General features: G+C 43.5%; 1 long non-coding RNA gene across 1 annotated transcript in view; it reads right to left on the bottom strand.

Moving 5' to 3' along the window:
- Nucleotides 1-5157: 5157 nt before the first annotated feature.
- LOC141080795 (uncharacterized) overlaps nt 5158-20775 on the bottom strand; it is a 142844-nt gene continuing 127226 nt past the window's right edge. Inside the window, exon 3 of the long non-coding RNA XR_012229100.1 lies at nt 5158-5438. This is a non-coding gene — a long non-coding RNA (uncharacterized lncRNA). The remainder of the gene's footprint in view (nt 5439-20775) is intronic.

Below are 20775 nucleotides of genomic sequence, written 5' to 3'. Positions count from 1 at the left end.
GGCAAGTGGAGAGGACCAGTCAAATCCTAGCTGGATTCATGCATCACTTCGCCAACGCTCATCACGACGACTGGGTAGAGTTACTGCCCTGGGCGGAATTCTCCAACAACAACCAAGTAAGTGAATCTTCTGGAAAGCCTCCCTTTCAGATTGTGTTTGGACTCCAACCCGGAATTCCTCATCCCATCTCTGGACCGTCTGGCGTTCCAGCAGCCAATACCTTTTCTGAAGATTTCTCGAAAGTTTGGAGAGACACCAAGACTGCCTTGGAGAGAGCCTCTCAATGTATGAAAAGGCATGTGGACAAGAGACGCCTGGATGCTCCTACCTTTCGCCCCAGAGACAAGGTATAGCTCTCCTCCAAGTACATCTGCCTGAAGATGTCTTCCTACAAATTGGGTCCCCGTTTCATTAGGCCATTTGAAGTCTTGAGACAAATCAAACTGGTCTCTTACAAACTGAAATTGCCTGCTTCCTTACGTGTGCCTAACTCCTTTCATGTTTCCCTCCTCAAACCAGTAGTTTTGAGCTCCTTCTTTAAGGACCCCGGTACCACTCCAGATCCTGTCTCTGAGGATTATGTCTTTGAGGTAAAGCATATCTTGGCCACTTAGAAAGTAAGGAGTAAGACCTTTTACCTGGTGGACTGAAAGTGGACCCTAAGGAGAACATCTGGGCTCCTCTCCTTCTTAAAAGATTCCATGCAGGCTTGAAAAAGAGGGGGCGTAAAGAGGGGAATACTGTTACACCCGGTTCTGGTCCTGCACCGTGAAGGGGGTGATTGGGTATGTCATGTGTCTCCCCCTTCTTGATGCTGTTCACATGTGTCTAATATGGCACCTTGATGGATATTCTTGTACTGTAATGCAAATGTATTGTGAGTTGCTGTAATGTGTACTGTAATGTATTTGCCATGCCTTGTAATGTGTTGTGTATTGTGCCTTAGCTTAGGAATATAATAGTAGGTATTGCAGATTTATAGGGAACTAGAATAATGGGGGCATATTAGAGATAGAGCATAGGAAAGAGAAGAGTGATAATTAGCTCCATGCAGCAATGGAGTTAAGCAGATGGGAGGGGCACAGAGCAGAGCAGCAGGGAAATATGGGAAAAACACTTCCTGGTTAAGTGGGTAGTTCCCGCGCATTCTGCCCAAAGGCAAGATGCATGTAGCTGACAGGACTTTTATAGCTGGAAGAATGGAGCGGCTATGGCTGGAAGGAGTCCCAGGATAGGGACAGTGTGGCTGGCCACCAGTGAACAGAGGTCAACTCAAGGAGGATTCGGGGTCTATGACCGAGGCAGGTGGAGCTGAGAGAGCGTACCTAGCATCTTTTCCTAAGGAGGCCGAGCCTGTGACTTGAGGGGGAACTGGTGAGCCTGGAACACGTGTGGAACAAAGTAAGTGCAAGAGGTGGAAGAAGTTATCAGGAACGGATCAGAAGCTGATTATAAAAAGGATTTATAGGAACACGGTTAGTCCTAAGGATATGCCGGAGTTACCAGACAGTTGTAGCAGTTGGAGAAAGCCTGTCAGATTACCAGGGAAAGGAAGGAAAGTGCCACTGCCAGAGAAATTACAATTTTGATGTTCAGTAAAGTTGCACCGTTGAACAAACCTGGGAGATCAGAGTGTTTATTGGGACTCAATTGTCAGAGACTAAAGCAGCAGTGATCGTGGAAATTCCAGTCACTGAAGTGAGTACAGTATTAAAAAGACTTGTTATTCATGTGAGACAAATAGTAAAAAAAGGGGGAGAAGCCAGCGCTGCTTGTGGTCAGAACGCAACACATAAAGTGCATATGCACATATTAATTTCTAACTGTACTTCAAAATGAGACATTTAGCAAAAAGTTGATCATTGATCAATCATTTGAGCAACCCTGCCACGCCAAGGCAATCTCATATGGGGCAGTCCTACTTTTGCTAAATGTCTCATTTTGAAATACAGTTTGAAATTAATATGTGCATATGCACTTTATGTATTGCGTTCTGACCACAGGCAGCGCTGGCTTCTCTCCCTTTTTTTACTTTTAATTCATGTGAGACAACAGGGTGTGGGAACAGTTCTAACCATCGCCATGACTACCACCCTGGCTGTCTTACAGGCGGATATAATTATTTTTAATGGAGCTGCAATACGCAACTCCATTTAACATGTAGTGTTCACTGCTGGGTACTGCAGAACAGCTTGAACTCAAAAGAATACAAGCTGATCTGCTGTGCACAGCAGCACATTGAATGGAACTGTACACTGCAGCTCTGTTTAATGTATTTAAAGAGGATGTCCACTACTGTTTAACCCCAGCTTAACCAATTCAGTTCCTAGCTAAAATAAAACCTGCATATTTACCTCCTGGAGTGGCAGCATTCCAGCAATGTTGGTGTTGCTGTTTCCGGAGAGTGACGTGTGTTGCTGTATCATGTGCTGGCTGCAGCCAATATGCAGTCACTCTTGCTGCAGTTCATTTCATTAAGGTGGGCATCTTTTCTGATTAAATAATAAAGGCTGCAGCTGATGAGCTACTACTCATTGGTTTTAGCCTGCACATGACACAAGTCCTGTCACTCTCAGTGAACAGTGGCACCAACGTAAATGAATGCCGCTGCAGGAAGTGAGTATAGATTGTTTTTACTTTAATTGAGGTCCTAAATTGATTAAGCTGGGGTTGTCCTGTAGTGATCAACCTCTTTATACCTGGTCACCATTGAAACTCATAACAGCTAATCTGTTGGGTTGTTGGGTATCCCCAACAATCTGATATTGATGACCTATCCTAAGGGTCCCATTTCACATTGCGACGCACCATTGATCCCTATAGCGATACGACCTGGTAGGGATCGCTGGTGTGTTGTCACACAGCAGCTATTCTGAACGATTCCAGCCTGCGTCCCTGAGTTCTGCGTTGCCAACTAGGTCGCTCGTCGGCTTCAAACACAGCGATGCATGCTGGCCAGCGGGACGCTGATGATGAAAAAATGGCCCAGGACTTTCAAGCACGATCAGCAATATCCAGCGGGGGGGGGCGGTCACTGCTATGTGTCACATGTAGCGAGATTGCTGGCGAGATCGCTGTTGCGTCACAAAATCGGTGACGCATCAGCGATCTTGCTAGCGATCTCGCTATGTGAGACAGGGCCTTAAGAATGGATCATCAATATCTTGTGACCAGACAACTATTCAAACCTTATCTTGTTATGGTGGGATCTTCTTAAGGATACTCCTGGTCTCCAATGGGCCCGTCCAACCTCATAAGTTAGAGGATATTATATTTAAAGCACCTAATGAAAACCATACCTCTGAGCTCCCCATAAAGCCCTCACAAGTCCTCTTCTAGTTGTCTATTACCTCTGCAAAACTTTTTATAAAAATTAATCCTGATTTATAAAATGTGAAAATAAATTGTTATACCACTGAATAAATGTACAAAATTTAAAATACAATATTGTCCTCTCCTAGTTCATTCTTGCGTAAATGAAAAATGCTGAGATATGGTGGCAGATATGGCTGAGAAATGGTATCAATGAGGGGTGGGAGAGAGACAAAGAGAGGCAGGAGGTTGGTTGGTGGGATCCTTGGTTTTCTTTTGGAATCCCATTAGCTAACTTGATTTTTACGTCAGGTATTTATTAGGGATAAAAAAAATCCCCATAATCCCCGCATCAATAATCTTTCAAATCAGGAGACGTATTTATTTAAAATTCCATGAAAAATATTACAGATGAAGTGGCTTTGTTTAGGTTTTATAAATCAGGTTAATTGGATTATTGTCAGCAGAGGTCCTATCAGTCCTTTGAGAGAGGATTATCTTTTGTATCTTCAGAAAGAACAAAAAGAAAAAAAAACTTCTAAAGAAAGCACTGCTTGTCACCAACAAGGTATTGAGACTTGTCTCCAAGAATGTTTCAGAATTCTCTTGATCTATCACTATTATTAGTATTAAGGGCCTTTTACACATAGCGATATCGCTGGCCATCTCGCTACATGTGACACTTACCTCCGACCGGCCCCCCCGCTGGATATCGCTGATAGCGCGAGAACGTCCTGGGCCGTTTTCTTCTCACTGGAGTCCCGTTGGCACCGACGAGCGACGCATGGACGCAGGCGGAAGACGTCATCATCGCTGTCGTCTGACAGGGAGGAGCGACTGCCGAGCATCGCTGGATCGCTGCTGCATCACTGGTGATATCTGCCTGTTTGGCAGCTCACTAGCGACCATTTAGCAATGCACCAGCGATCCTGACCGGGTCGTATCATTGTCGGGATCACTGGTGCATCGCTAAATGTAACCGGACCCTTAGACCATAGTAGGATGTAAGGATTATTATTATTATTATTATTTATTATTATAGCGCCATTTATTCCATGGCGCTTTACATGTGAGGAGGGGTATACATAATACATACAAGTACAGTAATCTTAAACAATACATGTCACGACTGGTACAGGATGAGAGAGGACCCTGCCCGCGAAGGCTCACAATCTACAAGGGATGGGTGAGGATACTGTAGGCAAGGGTAGAGCTGGTCGTGCAGCGGTTTGGTGGATCGGTGGTTACTGCAGGTTGTAGGCTTGTCGGAAGAGGTAGGTCTTCAGGTTCTTTTTGAAGGTTTCCATGGTAGGCGAGAGTCTGATATGTTGTGGTAGAGTTCCAGAGTAGGGGGGATGCGCGGGAGAAATCTTGTATGCAATTGTGGGAAGAGGAGATAACCGGGGAGTACAGGAGGAGATCTTGTGAGGATCGGAGGTTTCATGCAGGTAAGTACCGGGAGACGAGGTAACAGATGTATGGAGGACTGAGGTTGTGGATGGCTTTGTATGTCATGGTTAGGGTTTTGAACTGGAGTCTTTGGGTAAGGATCTATTATTTTTTCAGTAAGGTCATGTATGTTAATATTTATAACCAAAATGATTCAGGGCCCAACAACAAGTCAGTATTTTGCTCCTATCTGGGAGAATAGCTAATCCCAATGTCAAGGACATCTTCCAAATGTTGGTAGCAAGTAAAAAATTATTTCTCTAGTTATGAACACCCAAAGTTTATACCTTCATCATTTTTTGTACTTGAACAATTGCTCATTGAACATTCCAAATTAATCTATCATTAGTAAATGACCATTTTTAAATCACATTCTTAAGTTAGATATAATTTTTAACACTTTTAATTTCACTATGTGAAAAAATTTACAAAATAATTTTGGTCACTAGTTCATCACAATGTATTAACAATGTTTTTTACTTTTCAATTTGTGCTCTGTATACTTAGCAATAGAGTTAAGCAAATAGATATGTGCTAACCTAGTCAGGAGTCCTGTCTGTACCTCTATGTCCACTGGACCAGGGTAAACTTGACTTCTGCAGCTGGCATCTTCGGGCTGGCATCCTAGGCACCTCTTGCACTTACTAGGCCTGTCATGTCATAATGTCTTGTGAGGCCTAGACAAACAACAATTAAAGAGACTAGGGAGACACATTCAGACATGCTATCATATGAATGGCCATAGATTGCAATATGTAAGTCAATAACTGCTTGAATCTGTGAAAGTGGGAGGCCAGAGTAAAGGACCCTTCTCTATAATGTCCAAAAAACTCAATGTACCAAAATGTACAACAAAATTGTCATCACATTCATTATATTGCAATAGCCTATATTTTCTATTGATCCTATCTGACACTTAAAGAGGACCTTTCACCAAATTTTTCATGTTGAATTGGACACAATGTAAAACATTTTTTTTGTTTGTTTGTTTTTTAATGTCGCCTTTCCTTTGCAGAGTTATTAGCAATCAGAGTATTTTGCTCGGAAAGAGTTAACTTATGTTAAGTCCAAGTTGGAGTTATTAGACAATTTTCACTGGGGGCGTGTACTTCTTCTCCCTGTATGATGCTGACCAATCATAAGCAGGCAGCAACATTCAAAGGACAGAACACCTCCCACCATAGCTCAAAGCAGAGTTCTCAGTGTGTGAGATATAATCACACTTATGTCTGTTGTGCTCAGGCAGCTTATAATCTTCATTGAGATCAATCCTGTTAGTACAATTCACACAGGATAAATCTATTTTGGGTTACTACTGTGTGAGTTGTAATGACACCCTGCTCTGATCTCATTGCAACACGTGATTATTGACACCTCTCTGGACAGACAGTGTGGGGGAAGGGGCAGGACAGCAAAGGTGGCAGTACTATGAGAGGAGGAGAGCTGATAGAAGGATTTGCAATGTTACACAATGAATCTTAGCTGTGCTGCACCTCCTCCCACAGGAATGTTATCTGAAAGTTGATAGTCATCTGTGGTTTCTAATCATGCAGGAGGTTAGATCATGAGACCAGAGTTGTCTGCTATACAACTCACATGCTGAGAAACCTGCTCAACACCCACTTGGATATAAAAAAAAAGTTAACTAATTGGGTGCCCAACACTTTGATTGCTAATATCTCCACAACGGAGTGACAAAATTAAAAGAAAAAATAAATATATATTTTTATGCCACTTTGTAGCCACTATTATATTGCAGGTCCAGTTCAACATGAAAAAAAATCGAGCAAAGTGCTAAAAGTTTTTTCTTCCAAAAATAGCACACCTACCAGCAGTTGTGTTTAGTATCACAGCTCAGTTCTATTGATGTCACACATTTTTTTTTGCAAAAAGCGACAATAATTTTCTAATTCTGTACTACCATTTAACATAGAAAGCAAATAGCAGAAAATCGGTTTCTACTGCTGCCATCTAGCCCTCCAAATGCTAGAAATTTGACACTCACTAATCCAATATGTGTAAAATGTGGGTAAAATGATTACAAAACATCCGCTATGACATTACTGGCCTTCGTGTGATTGTGACATTACACTTTAGGGCCTATTCATTAAGGTGCTTAAACCAGAATTCTTGTGTAAAACATACACTCACTGGCCACTTTATTAGGTACACCATGCTAGTAACGGGTTGGACCCCCTTTTGCCTTCAGAACTGCCTCAATTCTTCGTGGCAGAGATTCAACAAGGTGCTGGAAGCATTCCTCAGAGATTTTGGACCATATTGACATGATGGCATCACACAGTTGGCGCAGATTTGTCGGCTGCACATCCCTGATGCGAATCTCCCGTTCCACCACATCCCAAAGATGCTCTATTGGATTGAGATCTGGTGACTGAGGAGGCCATTTGAGTACAGTGAACTCATTGTCATGTTCAAGAAACCAATCTGAGATGATTCGAGCTTTATGACATGGCGCATTATCCTGCTGAAAGTAGCCATCAGATGTTGGGTACATTGTGGTCATAAAGGGATGGACATGGTCAGCAACAATACTCAGGTAGGCTGTGGCGTTGCAACGATGCTCAATTTGTACCAAGGGGCCCAAAGAGTGCCCAGAAAAAAATTCCCCACACCATGACACCACCACCACCAGCCTGAACCGTTGATACAAGGCAGGATGGATCCATGCTTTCATGTTGTTTACGCCAAATTCTGACCCTACCATCCGAATGTCGCAGCAGAAATCGAGACTCATCAGACCAGGCAACGTTTTTCCAATCTTCTACTGTCCAATTTCGATGAGCTTGTGCAAATTGTAGCCTCAGTTTCCTGTTCTTAGCTGAGAGGAGTGGTACCCAGTGTGGTCTTCTGCTGCTGTAGCCCATCTGCCTCAAAGTTCGACGCACTGTGCGTTCAGAGATGCTCTTCTGCCTACCTTGGTTGTAATGGGTGGCAATTTGAGTCACTGTTGCCTTTCTATCAGCTCGAACCAGTATGCCCATTCTCCTCTGACCTCTGGCATCAACAAGGCATTTCCGGCCACAGAACTGCCGCTCACTGGATTTTTTTTCTTTTTCGGACCATTCTCTGTAAACCCTAGAGATGGTTGTGCGTGAAAATCCCAGTAGATCAGCAGTTTCTGAAATACTCAGACCAGCCCTTCTGGCACCAACAATCATGCCACGTTCAAAGGCACTCAAATCACCTTTCTTCCCCATACTGATGCTCGGTTTGAACTGCAGGAAATTGTCTTGACCATGTCTACATGCCTAAATGCACTGAGTTGCCGCCATGTGATTGGCTGATTAGAAATTAAGTCTTAACACACAGTTGGACAGGTGTACCTAATAAAGTGGCCAGTGAGTGTAAGTTTCAAACTATTTGCACAATTAGCAAGTTGTGCAAAAACAATGACACTTTTGGTGTTTTCAAACCGGTCCCATCCGGCAGGCAATATGGGCAGAATATAGGCAGGACAGGGAGGGCCACACTCACCCATCAAATTCCTGAAAAGTTACGCCACTTTAGTGGTGTAACTTACTTCACAAAGCTACTAAAGTCTTAGAAGGTGCCTAATTTATTAAGTGGCTTGCGCCTCTTAAAGAATTACACACATCTTACTCCAGCAGCCCTCGTTCATTATAATGGTGTGCACAACACCAATCTTAATGAATGGGTCTTTGTGCCTGAGTTTGGTATTAAACGCAACTTTATTTATAGGCAGGCCCTATGTAGAATGAGAATTAAATAAAGAACAGTATTCTAAATATAAATAAATTCTTCTACGATAATATAAAGTGCAAATTCTCAGCCATTTATGTAACAAAAGGATCAGACCCGGCAGTCAAAGGGTTTTGCAGTGTTCCACAATAGTATTTATGCAGACAACAGGATCAAATACACTGCCTGGCTCAATGTGTTTGTGCTCTTGTCTGCGATTTTCAAAGGGTTTTTAATCACAACTGTAGCAGATTGATCAATGACAGATATAAGCAACAACTTTTGCATGCCAAAGGTGCAGGATATTTTTATCTGAGATAATATTTCTCTCCTAAAAGGGCCCTGCTCTGCTATGTATTAATTAAAATCTAAATACTAAATATTGATTGATGCGTTATCAGGCCGAGCAGTTGGGCCCTGCCACATTGATTTTTTCCCGTGATTTATTATCATATTTAAGAAAAATCATTTTGTGTGATTATACGAGGAAATAGACTTTAGTGAGGGTGTAATTCTTTTGTATCACTTTTGTTGTGAAGAGGACGGGCCAATTCCTCAATTGTGTCTAAGATTGCAGATATCCTTCATTGCTTCTTCTCGTTGGCTTCCGACAGCTAATGCTTTAAGCCTGCTTGGTCTTGTCATTAGGAATAATGGGTATTAGGATTACCTCTTTAATCACAACTAAGATTCACAGATGGTATGAACCTAACATCTTCAAATTATCAAATTATTAACAAGTATTTATTTGTAACAGGTTTAGATTTGGTAACAAAGGAGCTAAGACACTGGGGAGGAGTAGATTGCAAATATCCAGAATATATCCAATGGCTGCTAATCATATGCACTATCAATAATCTTGTTCCCAAGGAATACAAATGATTAATACAAATAAATTGTTCTACCATCCCTTATGATGGTATTGTATTAATCTATGTCATAACACTCCCCCTCCACCCCCCAAAAAAAATCCAGTTTTTTCCACTTGAATGAGCACAATTAAGGCTGTAAATAACAGGGATGACAAAAAAAACTGAAATATTTTGATGTAAAGATATAACTAGATTTATTTTGTCTGGAATACAGTCGAGAAAGACAAATGAGGATTGATAAGAAGTCTCTTGGTAAATTTCCTAATCATAAGTTGGTATATGTTGTTGTAATTCTAGTTTTCTATGTGTATAAAATAACAACTATTCTATTCTCAATTTAAAGAAAAAAGGCAAAACAGGGGAGCTCTGTAGTGTAGAAGTTTTTGGTAAACCAAATAACAGTGAGAATAAGGGGTCATTTACATGGACTGACCAGCGACATGATATATAAAAGTTTACTGATCAACGTGTTAGGCGTTGGATTTCTGCGTTTACTCCGCAGGGATCCAGACCCGCACATTCTGCAGTCTCCTGCTGTTTATCTACTGCAGAGGAGATTGCAGAGGAGATTGCCTTGCAGCAAATCTCTCCTGAGGCTAATGGGTCGCCCTCACACACCCAGGGCAGCAGGGTACTCAGTACCGGGCCGGTGTCAAGGCGGGAATGAGTCACAGCAGCAGTGACCCGATCCGTGGACCTGGGTGCCCAATATCAATGGCGGTGATGTTAATGGTGTAATAGTTTATTTGGATAGTTTGTGACACCACCCGTGGTATTTGGCAAGTAAGATGCTTAGCCGACGATGCATGCAGATCCACTGGGACTGATGGTGTGGTGCAGCAAAGATGGTGTAGCTCCCCACAGGTGGAGCTGTAGTCCCAGGGCAGTGTAGGTGCAATGGATGAGGAGAGGCACAGAATGGTATAGATGTTGTTACCCAGATGTAGCGGTGCTGGAATAACTGGAGGACACCAGAGTATGCGGTTCAAAAGCTTTACTCACTGTTTGCAGTTCACATACACGCCTGCCTCCGTATTGTGTTCCCCAGGTCAGGGCCCCAGCCAACCTCCAGGCCAGATAGGATTCTCCCTTCCACACTCCACAAATAAGTACCTTCACTGAACGACTCCTCCAATGCGCCTTTAGGTGCGAAGCACTCCAGTACTTAGTTACCCTGGAATGCCTCTCTCTAGGTGTTCCTAGTCTCTACTTGTATGACAGACAGCTGTAGCCTGCTTCGGGGACTCCTCACTGCGTCCCGGCTCTCTATTCAGTTGTTGTTGTGTCCCAAGTCTATGATGGGAGCAAGGCGTTAGTGGCTCACTACTCCTCCGGTGTCTGTTGCCGGACATAAAGATCCAATCAACCTCGGGGACCGGGCACCGGCCTTTGCGCTCTGGACTGGAAGGGTTCTCTATCTTTCTTCAACCAGCTTCCCACCATCCTTCTATTCTCCTTTGTTCCGATCTGTTCTATCTCTCTTATGGAAGGTTAGGTTATCAATCTTATCAGTCTCTTTCTCTGGTCTTTCTCATGCCAGCAGCCCAGATCACTGGGACCTGCTGCAGCACGTCCTTCAGACACCCATCTTCTCTCTTCTCTCTCCAACTAACAAACCAACCTCTAACTCTCACTCTTCCCACTCTTTTATATCATCTCACTCCACCCGCCTCCCAGCACATCTCGTGTTACGAAGCAGGGTTCCACGAGGGGTGCTCTGCTAACCCCCAGCCTGAAGCTGTTAGGTGGCCCCATTGAACTATCCTGTGTGTGGAATGCAGGTGTGGAGTGTGGTCAAGAGTTCCCACCTTACCTGGATGGTGGGGCACTACACCTTAGGAGAAGGTGCAGTACCTCTGTGGCGACTGAAGCCTCAGGGGCGCCACACTAAGTCCTTCTGTCCTCCTACTGAGCATGCTCATGGGACGATCTCCCATTGGAGATCGGGAGTCATGTGCTCAGGTCCCGCTCCAGATCTCATAGGTCCATCTCAGAGATCTGGAAGCGTGCAGAAGGTCCCGGCTGCTATAAAAGGCGTGCATGGCTGTTCCACCATGCGCTAGTATAGACTTACTTGCTGCTGTGTGTATGAGGACGGATGTATGATTCTGGTGAATGACTCATTATAAAACCCCTTCCCTCTGATATTACGTATGTGGTAAGGGACTGAGCTTAGAATCAACACCAGCGCTCCTCTGCTGCAACATCCACAGCTGCTAGCGACCGACATTGCGCTTGCGCCTTAGCCTTGTCGTTTAGTGGCAGTGTCCACGCCACGCTGCAGTAGCAGCCCTCTTTGCATCCGCAGCTGCGACGCTGCACACACGGTAGGTCTAGACGGATGTAGTGCCGCCGTCTCAGGCTACTCCTGTGACCTGATACCGTGTGTGTGTTTTTACTGAGTACTGTGACTTCAACAGGCTCAGTCTTTTTGTATTTGTACTTGTTTGGCATCTCTGTGAATTAACTGAGATTGCTCTGCGCACCTGGGTGAAGTTTAACCCTGTGCGCATTTCCACCATATTACTCCTGCCACCACTTAGCAGCGGTTATATCACCTACTGTACGGTGGACCCCGAGCGGCGAACGCACTTTATTATTATTTTTATTTAGTGCGTTCCGCCGTTCCTAACACAACGGTCAAATACAGTGCCACAAAAAAGTATTTATACCCCTGAACTTTTCCACGTTTTTTCATGATACACCCACAAACTTAAATGTATTTTATCGGGATTTTAATTGATCTATTAACACAAAGTACCAAGTATTTGTGAAGTGTAAAGGAAATGATACATTTTTTTAGTTATTTTAAAAATATAAATCTGAAAATTGTGACGTACATTTGTATTTAGCCTCCTGTTATCTGACACCACTAAATAAAATCCTGAGTGACCAATTGCCTCCAGAAGTCACATAAGTAATATGTTGAGTCCACCTGTGTGTAATTTATTCTCAGTATAACTACAGCTGTTCTGTGGAGGCCTCAGAGATTTGTTAGAAAAATTAGGTATCAAACATCATTATGAAAACCAAGGTACAAACGAGACAGGTCAGGGATAAAGTTGTGGAGAAGAGTAAAGCATTGTTAGGTTATAAAAAATTATCCCAAGCTCTGAACATCTCGCTGAGCATTCTTCAATCCATCATCCAAAAATGGAAGGAGTATGGCCCAACTTGCAAACCTACCAAGACATGGTCCTCCATCTAAACTGACACCCACAGCAAGGAGAGCACTAATTAGGGAAGAAACTAAGAGGCCCATGGTCCACAGCACAGGTGGGGAGAATGTTTCCACAGGACAACTATTATGGCCTTTATGGAACAGTGACAAGATGAATGAAATTTTTGAGAGCAAGCCATAAAAGGTCATAAAAAGTCCCATTCGCACTTTGCAAAAAGCCATGTATGAAGCCAGCTTGCATATGGAAGATGGTGCTCTAGTTAGATAAGACCAAAGAAGAACATTTTGGACTAACTGCAAAATGCTATTTGTAGTGGAAAATTACCACTGCACATCACCCAAAAAACACTGTCCCCAGTGTCAAACATGGTGGGGGCAACATCATGCTGTGGGTATGCTTTTCTACAGCAGGGACAGGGAAGCTGGTGAGAGTTGATGGAAAGATGAATGGAGCTAAATACAGTACAATCCTTGAGGAATATTTGCCAGAGGCTGAAAAAGGCTACAGACTGGGCAGCAATACAGCAACCCTAAATATACAGCCAGAGCTACAATGAAATGGTTTAGATAAAAGCATATGCATATGTGTGTGTGAATGGCCCAGTCACAGTTTAGTCAGAAATCCCATTGAGAATCTGTGGCAAGACAAAAAAATTGCTGTTCATAGATGCATTCATCCAATCTCCATGAGCTGTTTCTAGTTTGCAACGAAGAATGAACATAAATTTCAGCCTTTTGATGTGCAAAGCTGGTAGAAACACATCCGAAAAATCTGAAAAGACATGTAGCAGTAATTGCAGTGAAAGTATTGACTTAAGGGAACTGAATACAAATGCACAACACAATTTTCATATTTATATTTTTAAAATATTTAGAAAACCATGTTTTGTTTCCTTCACAAATACTTGCTATTTTGCATTGGTATATCACATAAAATCCAAACAAATAAACATTTAAGAGTGTTGGTGTAATGGGACAAAGTGTGGAAAAGTTCACAAGGTATGACTACTATTTTAAGCCACTGTAAATGTGTGTTTATACATTCAGACCAAAGTAAATAATGTAAATCAATAATTAACTCCCCAAAATAATACTATACTAATAAATAAAACAATATGAAAATAATATGCACAGCTCTGGCAAAAATTAAAAGACCACTTTCAAATGTTCAGTTTGTCTGATTTTTCTGTTTATAGGTATATTTTTGAGTAAAATGTAATTTGTTCTTTTAGTCTACAAACGTCTGACAACATGTTTCCGAATTTCCAAGCAATAAATTTTGTATTTTTCTTTTACAAAGAAAAATGGTCAAAATAAAAAAAAAACAGTGCTTTCAGACCTCAAATAATGCTAAGAAAACAAGTTCATAATCATTAAGAAGCAACAATACTAATATATTAACTCAGGAAGAGTTTTGAAATCAATATTTTACAGAATAACCATGAGTTTTAAAAACAGCTTTCATGCATCTTGGCATTCTTGACACTTGTCTTTCACACTGCTTCTGGCTCAAAAATTTAAGTAGTTCTTCTTTGTTTGATGGCTTATGACTATCCATCTTCCTCTTGATTACATTCCACAGGTTTTCAATGGGATTCAGGTCTGGAGTATGGGCTGCCCATGACAGGGTTTTGATGTGGTGGTCTCTTATTTTTTTCCAAAGCTGTATATATAAATTTATTAACTAAAATATATACACAAAAAATTTAGAAAATATTATTAAAACCACCCCATTAAAACCTGAAAAAAGGAAAATGCAGTGTGGTCATTGGTATATCACAGCATATCAACAAAATTAGTGAAAAAAATATGTCTATAATTATTATTATTATTATATACATTTTTATAGCGCCATTTATTCCATGGCGCTTTACATGTGAAAAGGGGCAAATATAGACAAGTACAATAAAGATGAGCAATATAATACACACACAAGTACGGAAGGAGAGAGGACCCTGCCCGCAAGGGCTCACAGTCTACAGGGGATGGGTGAGGATACACTAGGAAAGGGTAGAGCTGGTCGTGTGGCGGTTCAGTAGACTGAGCATCATTGCAGGTTGTAGGCTTGTCGGAAGAGGTGGGTCTTCAGGTTCTTTTTGAAGGTTTCCATGGTAGGCGAGAGTCTGATATGTTGGGGTAGAGAGTTCCAGAGAATGGGGGAGAAGTCTTGTATGCGGTTGTGGGAAGAAGAGGTAAGAGGGGAGTAGAGAAGGAGATCTTGAGAGGATCGAAGGTTGCGTGTGGGTGAGTACCGTGAGACCATGTCACAGATGTATGGAGGAGACAGGTTGTGGATGGCTTTGTATGTCATAGTTGCTTTTTGAACTGGAGCTTATGACGATAGGAAGCCAATGAAGGGCTTGGCAGAGAGGAGAGGCTGGGGAATAACGGGGAGACAGGTGGATTAGTCATTCAGCAGAGTGCAGGATGGATTGGAGTGGTGCTAGAGTGCTAGAGGGGAGACCAGAGAGTAGGAGGTTGCAGTAGTCGAGGCGGGAGATGATAAGGACATGCACTAGTGTTTTTTTGGTTTCATGGTCAAGGAATGCACGGATCCGGGAAATATTTTTGAGTTTGAGACAGCAGGAGGAGGCAAGGGTTTGGATATCTGGCTTCAAAGAGAGGGCAGAGTCAAGGATCACCCCGAGGCACCGAGCACGCAGGACTGGGGAAAGTGAGCAGCCATAATAATAATAATAATAATAATAAATTTTATTTCTATAGCGCCGACATATTCTGCAGCACTTTACATTTCAGAGGGGATTTGTACAGACAATAGACATTACAGCATAACAATAATCACATAGATTATAACAAATACCAAGAGAAAAGAGGGCCATTCACATTGATGGATAGGTCTGGTGGAGGGGTAGAGTGAGATGGGGGAAAGATTGTGAATTCTGTTTTGTCCATGTTCAGTTTTAGAAAGCGAGCAGAGAAAGCTGAAATAGCAGACAGACATTGTGGGATTTTAGTAAGTAAGGAGGTGAGGTCAGGACCAGATAGGTAGATCTGCGTGTCATCGGTATAGAGATGATACTGCAACCAGTGGGATTCTATGAGCTGTCCCAGGCCGAAGGTGTAGATGGAGAAGAGTAGGGGTCCTAGAACTGAGCCTTGAGGAACACCAACAGACAGGGGGCGAGGTGAGGAGGTGGTGTGGGAGAGGGAGACACTGAATGTTCGGTCTGTTAGATATGATGAGATCCAGGATAGGGCCAAACCTGTGATGCCAAGAGATGAGAGAATCTGTAGCAGGAGGGAATGGTCCACAGTGTCGAAGGCAGAAGACAGGTCCAGGAAAAGGAGGACAGAGTAGTGTTGCTTGCTCTTGGCAGTAAGTAGGTCATTGGTGACTTTAGTAAGGGCAGTTTCAGGCTGGTTTCACATTAGCTGCACGCACGGCCGGGGGTAGCTCCGCCCCCGAGCCGGCTCTCTGCCCGGCGTGCCCGCCCCTTGCTTGTAGCGCCGCCTCCTAGCGCACAGCGGCCCCTGCGATCGGCGCACCCTATCTTTAGCATAGGGTGCGCAGATCGTGCGCAGGCGTTGCGCTTTGACCTGCGCTGCGCACTTTTGACGGTGCGCCGTGCGCGCCAAAATCAAACTTTTCGGATTTTGGCGCGCACGGCGCACCGTCAAAAGTGCGCAGCGCAGGTCAAAGCGCAACTAGCGCACGGCCTGCTCACGATCTGCGCACCCTATAATAAAGATAGGGTGCGCCGATCGCAGGCGCCGCTGTGTGCTAGGAGGCGGCGCTACAAGCAAGGGGCGGGCACGCCGGGCAGAGAGCCGGCTCGGGGGCGGAGCTACCCCCGGCCGTGCGTGCGCTTAAAAAGCGCTAATGTGAAACCAGCCTCAGTTGAGTGCTGCAGTCGGAAGTCTGATTGTAAGTGGTCAAACAGGGACAGGAGGAGAGGTGGGAGGAGAGTTTAAGATGGACATGCTGTTCCAGTAGTTTTGAGGCATAAGGGAGAAGAGATATTGGGCGATAGCCACACACAGAAGATGGGTCAAGGGAGGGCTTTTTGAGGATGGGTGTGATCGAGGCATGTTTGAAGGATGAGGGGAACACACCATTTGTAAGTGAGAGGTTGAAGAGGTGTGTTAGAGTAGGGATGAAGACTGTGGCGAGGTTAGGGATGAGGTGGGACGGGAGTGGGACAAGCTTGCAAGTGGTGTAGTGTGATCTTGATAGGAGGGTGGAGAGCTGATCTTCTGTCATGGTGGAGAAGTTGGTTTTGGAGGAACAGGGCTGAGCAGCTAAGAGGGGCATTGGGGGCTGTGGGCCAAAGCTTTCTCTGATCGTATCAATCTTCTGCTTAAAGAAGGAGGCAAAGTTTTCAGCGGTAATGAGAAGAGAAGGAGGTGGTGCTGGGGGACAGAGTAGAGAATTGAAAGTGTTGAAAAGCTGTTTAGGGTTGTGAGACAGGGAGGATATGAGAGATGAGAAATAAGATTGTTTTGCAGCAGTGAGAGTGGACTTGAAGCTGGTGAGGGACTGCTTGTATGCAGTTAAGTGCTCGGCAGAGCGGGATTTCTTCCATTTCCATTCAGCAACCCTGGAAGTCTGTCTCAGTTCTTTGGTGTGGCAGGTCAGCCAGGGCTGCCTGTTGATTGTACAAGTTTTGCTATGTGTGAGGGGGCAGCTGAATCAAATGCTGCTGTTATTGTAGTGTTATAAAAGGTGGCAGCAGAATCTGTGTCATGAAGTGAAGATATGTCTGTAAGAGGGAGGAGGGACTCAGAAAACGATTTTAAATTGAGGTGTTTGAGATTTCTGCGAGGGTGAGCAAGTTTGTGGAGTGGGGGTTGCGCACTAGGAGAGAAGAGGGAAGAGAATATCAGTAGGTTGTGGTCAGACAGGGGAAGGGGTGAGTTAGTGAGATTAGTAAGGAAACAGAGGCGGGTGAAGATAAGGTCCAGTGTGTGACCATCTTTGTGAGTGGCCGCAGAGGACCATTCAGTGAGGCCAAAGGAGGCAGTGAGCGATAAAAGTTTAGAGGCAGCCGGGGTGGAAGCATCAATGGGGATGTTGAAGTCACCCATGATGAGAGTTGGGATGTCAACAGAGAGGAAATGAAGTAGCCAGGTGGTAAAGTGGTCGAGAAAGGTGAAGCTGGCTAGTTCTGGTGGGCGGTAGATGACAGCCAGCTGGAGGTTGGAGGGGGAGTAGATTGAGGGAAGAGTGGCGGAGGGTGGTAGTGGAATTGGGGTAAAAGAGCAGGTATTGGAGAGGAGCAAGCCAACTCCTCCACCACGTTTGTTGCTGGGGCGAGGGGTGTGAGAGAGGTGGAATCCGCCGTAAGAGAGTGCGGCTGGAGAGGCTGAGTCAGCGGGCGTGAGCCAGGTTTTGGTGATGCCAAGGAAGGAGATAATAAATAGATAAATAAATTAAACACCATCCACAGTGTCAAACATGGTGGGGGCAACATCATGCTCTAGGGATGCTTTTCTTCAGCTGGGACAGGGAAGCTGGTCAGAGTTGATGGAAAGATGAATGGAGCTAAATACAGTGCAATCCTTGAGGAATATTTGCCAGAGGCTGAAAAAGTCTACAGACTGGGCAGCAATACAACAACCCTAAACGTACAGCCAGAGCTACAATGGAATGGTCTAAATAAAGCATATTCGTGTGTGTGTGTGTGTGTGTGTGTGTGTGTGTGTGAATGACCCAGTCACAGTCCAGTCAGAAATCCCATTGAGAATCTGTGGCAAGACATAAAAATTGCTGTTCACAGACGAATTCATCCAATCTCCATGAGCTGGAGCTAGTTTGCAACGAAGAATGAACATAAATTTCAACCTTTTGATGTGTAAAGCTGGTAGAAACACATCAGAAAAATCCAAAATATTAAAATATTTAGAAAACCATGTTTTATTTCCTTTACATTTCGCAAATACTTGCTATTTTGTGTTGGTGGATAATATAAAATCCAAGTAAATAAACATCTAAGATTGTGGGTGTAACAAGACAAAGTGTGGAAAAGTTCACAGGGTATGAATACTTTTTTAAGCCACTGTATATGTGTGTTTGTACATGCAGTGTGGTCATTGGTATATCACAGCATAGCAACAAAACTAATGAAAGAATATAGTAACATAGTAACATAGTTAATAAGGTTGAATGAAGACTATAAGTCCATCTAGTTCAACTCATATCCTATCCTAACTTGCCCTAACATGTTGATCCAGAGGAAGGCAAAAAAAAACCATGTGGCAAACAGTAAGCTTCACATTGGGGAAAAAAATTCCTTCCCGACTCCACATACGGCAATCAGACTAGCTCCCTGGATCAACGCAATATTAAGGAAACTAGTGTATATACCCTGTAATATTATACTTTTCAAGAAAGGCATCCAGTCCCTTCTTAAATTTTAGTAGGGAATCAATCATTACAACATCATATGGCAGAGAGTTCCATAGTCTCACTGCTCTTACAGTAAAGAATCCGCATCTGTGAGTATGCTTAAATCTTCTTTCCTCCAGACGTAGAGGATGCCCCCTTGTCCCCGTCACAGGTCTAAGAGTAAAAAGATCATTAGAAAGGTCTTTGTATTGTCCCTGCATATATTTATACATAGTAATAAGATCACCCCTAAGCCTTCGATTTTCCAAACTAAATAACCCCAAGTGTAATAACCTGTCTTGGTATTGCAGACCCCCCAGTTCCCTAATAACCTTGGTCGCTCTTCTCTGCACCCGCTCCAGTTCAGCTATGTCTTTCTTATACACCGGAGACCAGAACTGTACACAGTATTCTAAGTGTGGTCGCACTAGTGACTTATATAGAGGTAAAATTATGTTCTCCTCATGAGCATCTATGCCTCTTTTAATGCATCCCATTATTTTATTTGCCTTTGCAGCAACTGCCTGACACTGGCCACTAAATGTGAGTTTATCGTCCACCCATACACCCAGGTCTTTTTCAGTGACAGTTTTGCCCAGTGTTTTACAATTAAGCACATAATTATACATCTTGTTCGTTCTACCCTAGTGTATGACCTTACATTTATCCCCATTAAACCTCATTTGTGTCATGATCCAGCATGGATCTGACAGTTTAAATGGATAAGTGAACTTTTTTCCTTTGGCTAGGTGCCAAAGTGATGTGATTGCCCTCGGTGGCCATTAGAATTATTACAAGAGGTGTCGTTCATTCTAAGATGCCCCGGTGGTGGTGAGTGGTAGTGCACTTTAGTTTCTTTGATTTAGTGCACGTAATTATACAGTGGGGAAAAAAAGTATTTAGTCAGTCAGCAATAGTGCAAGTTCCACCACTTAAAAAGATGAGAGGCGTCTGTAATTTACATCATAGGTAGACCTCAACTATGGGAGACAAACTGAGAAAAAAAAATCCAGAAAATCACATTGTCTGTTTTTTTTTCATTTTATTTGCATATTATGGTGGAAAATAAGTATTTGGTCAGAAACAAAATTTCATCTCAATACTTTGTGATATATCCTTTGTTGGCAATGACAGAGGTCAAACGTTTTCTGTAAGTCTTCACAAGGTTGCCACACACTGTTGTTGGTATGTTGGCCCATTCCTCCATGCAGATCTCCTCTAGAGCAGTGATGTTTTTGGCTTTTCGCTTGGCAACACGGACTTTCAACTCCCTCCAAAGGTTTTCTATAGGGTTGAGATCTGGAGACTGGCTAGGCCACTCCAGGACCTTGAAATGCTTCTTACGAAGCCACTCCTTCATTGCCCTGGCGGTGTGCTTTGGATCATTGTCATGTTGAAAGACCCAGCCACGTTTCATCTTCAATGCCCTTGCTGATGGAAGGAGGTTTGCACTCAAAATCTCACGATACATGGCCCCATTCATTCTTTCATGTACCCGGATCAGTCGTCCTGGCCCCTTTGCAGAGAAACAGCCCCAAAGCATGATGTTTCCACCACCATGCTTTACAGTAGGTATGGTGTTTGATGGATGCAACTCAGTATTCTTTTTCCTCCAAACACGACAAGTTGTGTTTCTACCAAACAGTTCCAGTTTGGTTTCATCAGACCATAGGACATTCTCCCAAAACTCCTCTGGATCATCCAAATGCTCTCTAGCAAACTTCAGACGGGCCCGGACATGTACAGGCTTAAGCAGTGGGACACATCTGGCACTGCAGGATCTGAGTCCATGGTGGCGTAGTGTGTTACTTATGGTAGGCCTTGTTACATTGGTCCCAGCTCTCTGCAGTTCATTCACTAGGTCCCCCCGCGTGGTTCTGGGATTTTTGCTCAAC

This window comes from Dendrobates tinctorius, unplaced genomic scaffold (assembly GCF_039654945.1).
Source record: "Dendrobates tinctorius isolate UK_male_01 unplaced genomic scaffold, ASM3965494v1 ptg000004l, whole genome shotgun sequence".
In the NCBI taxonomy this organism is placed as follows: Eukaryota; Metazoa; Chordata; class Amphibia; order Anura; family Dendrobatidae; genus Dendrobates; species Dendrobates tinctorius.
The sequence above is the reverse complement of the archived record's forward strand: the minus strand, read 5'-3'. Positions and strand labels throughout refer to the sequence as shown.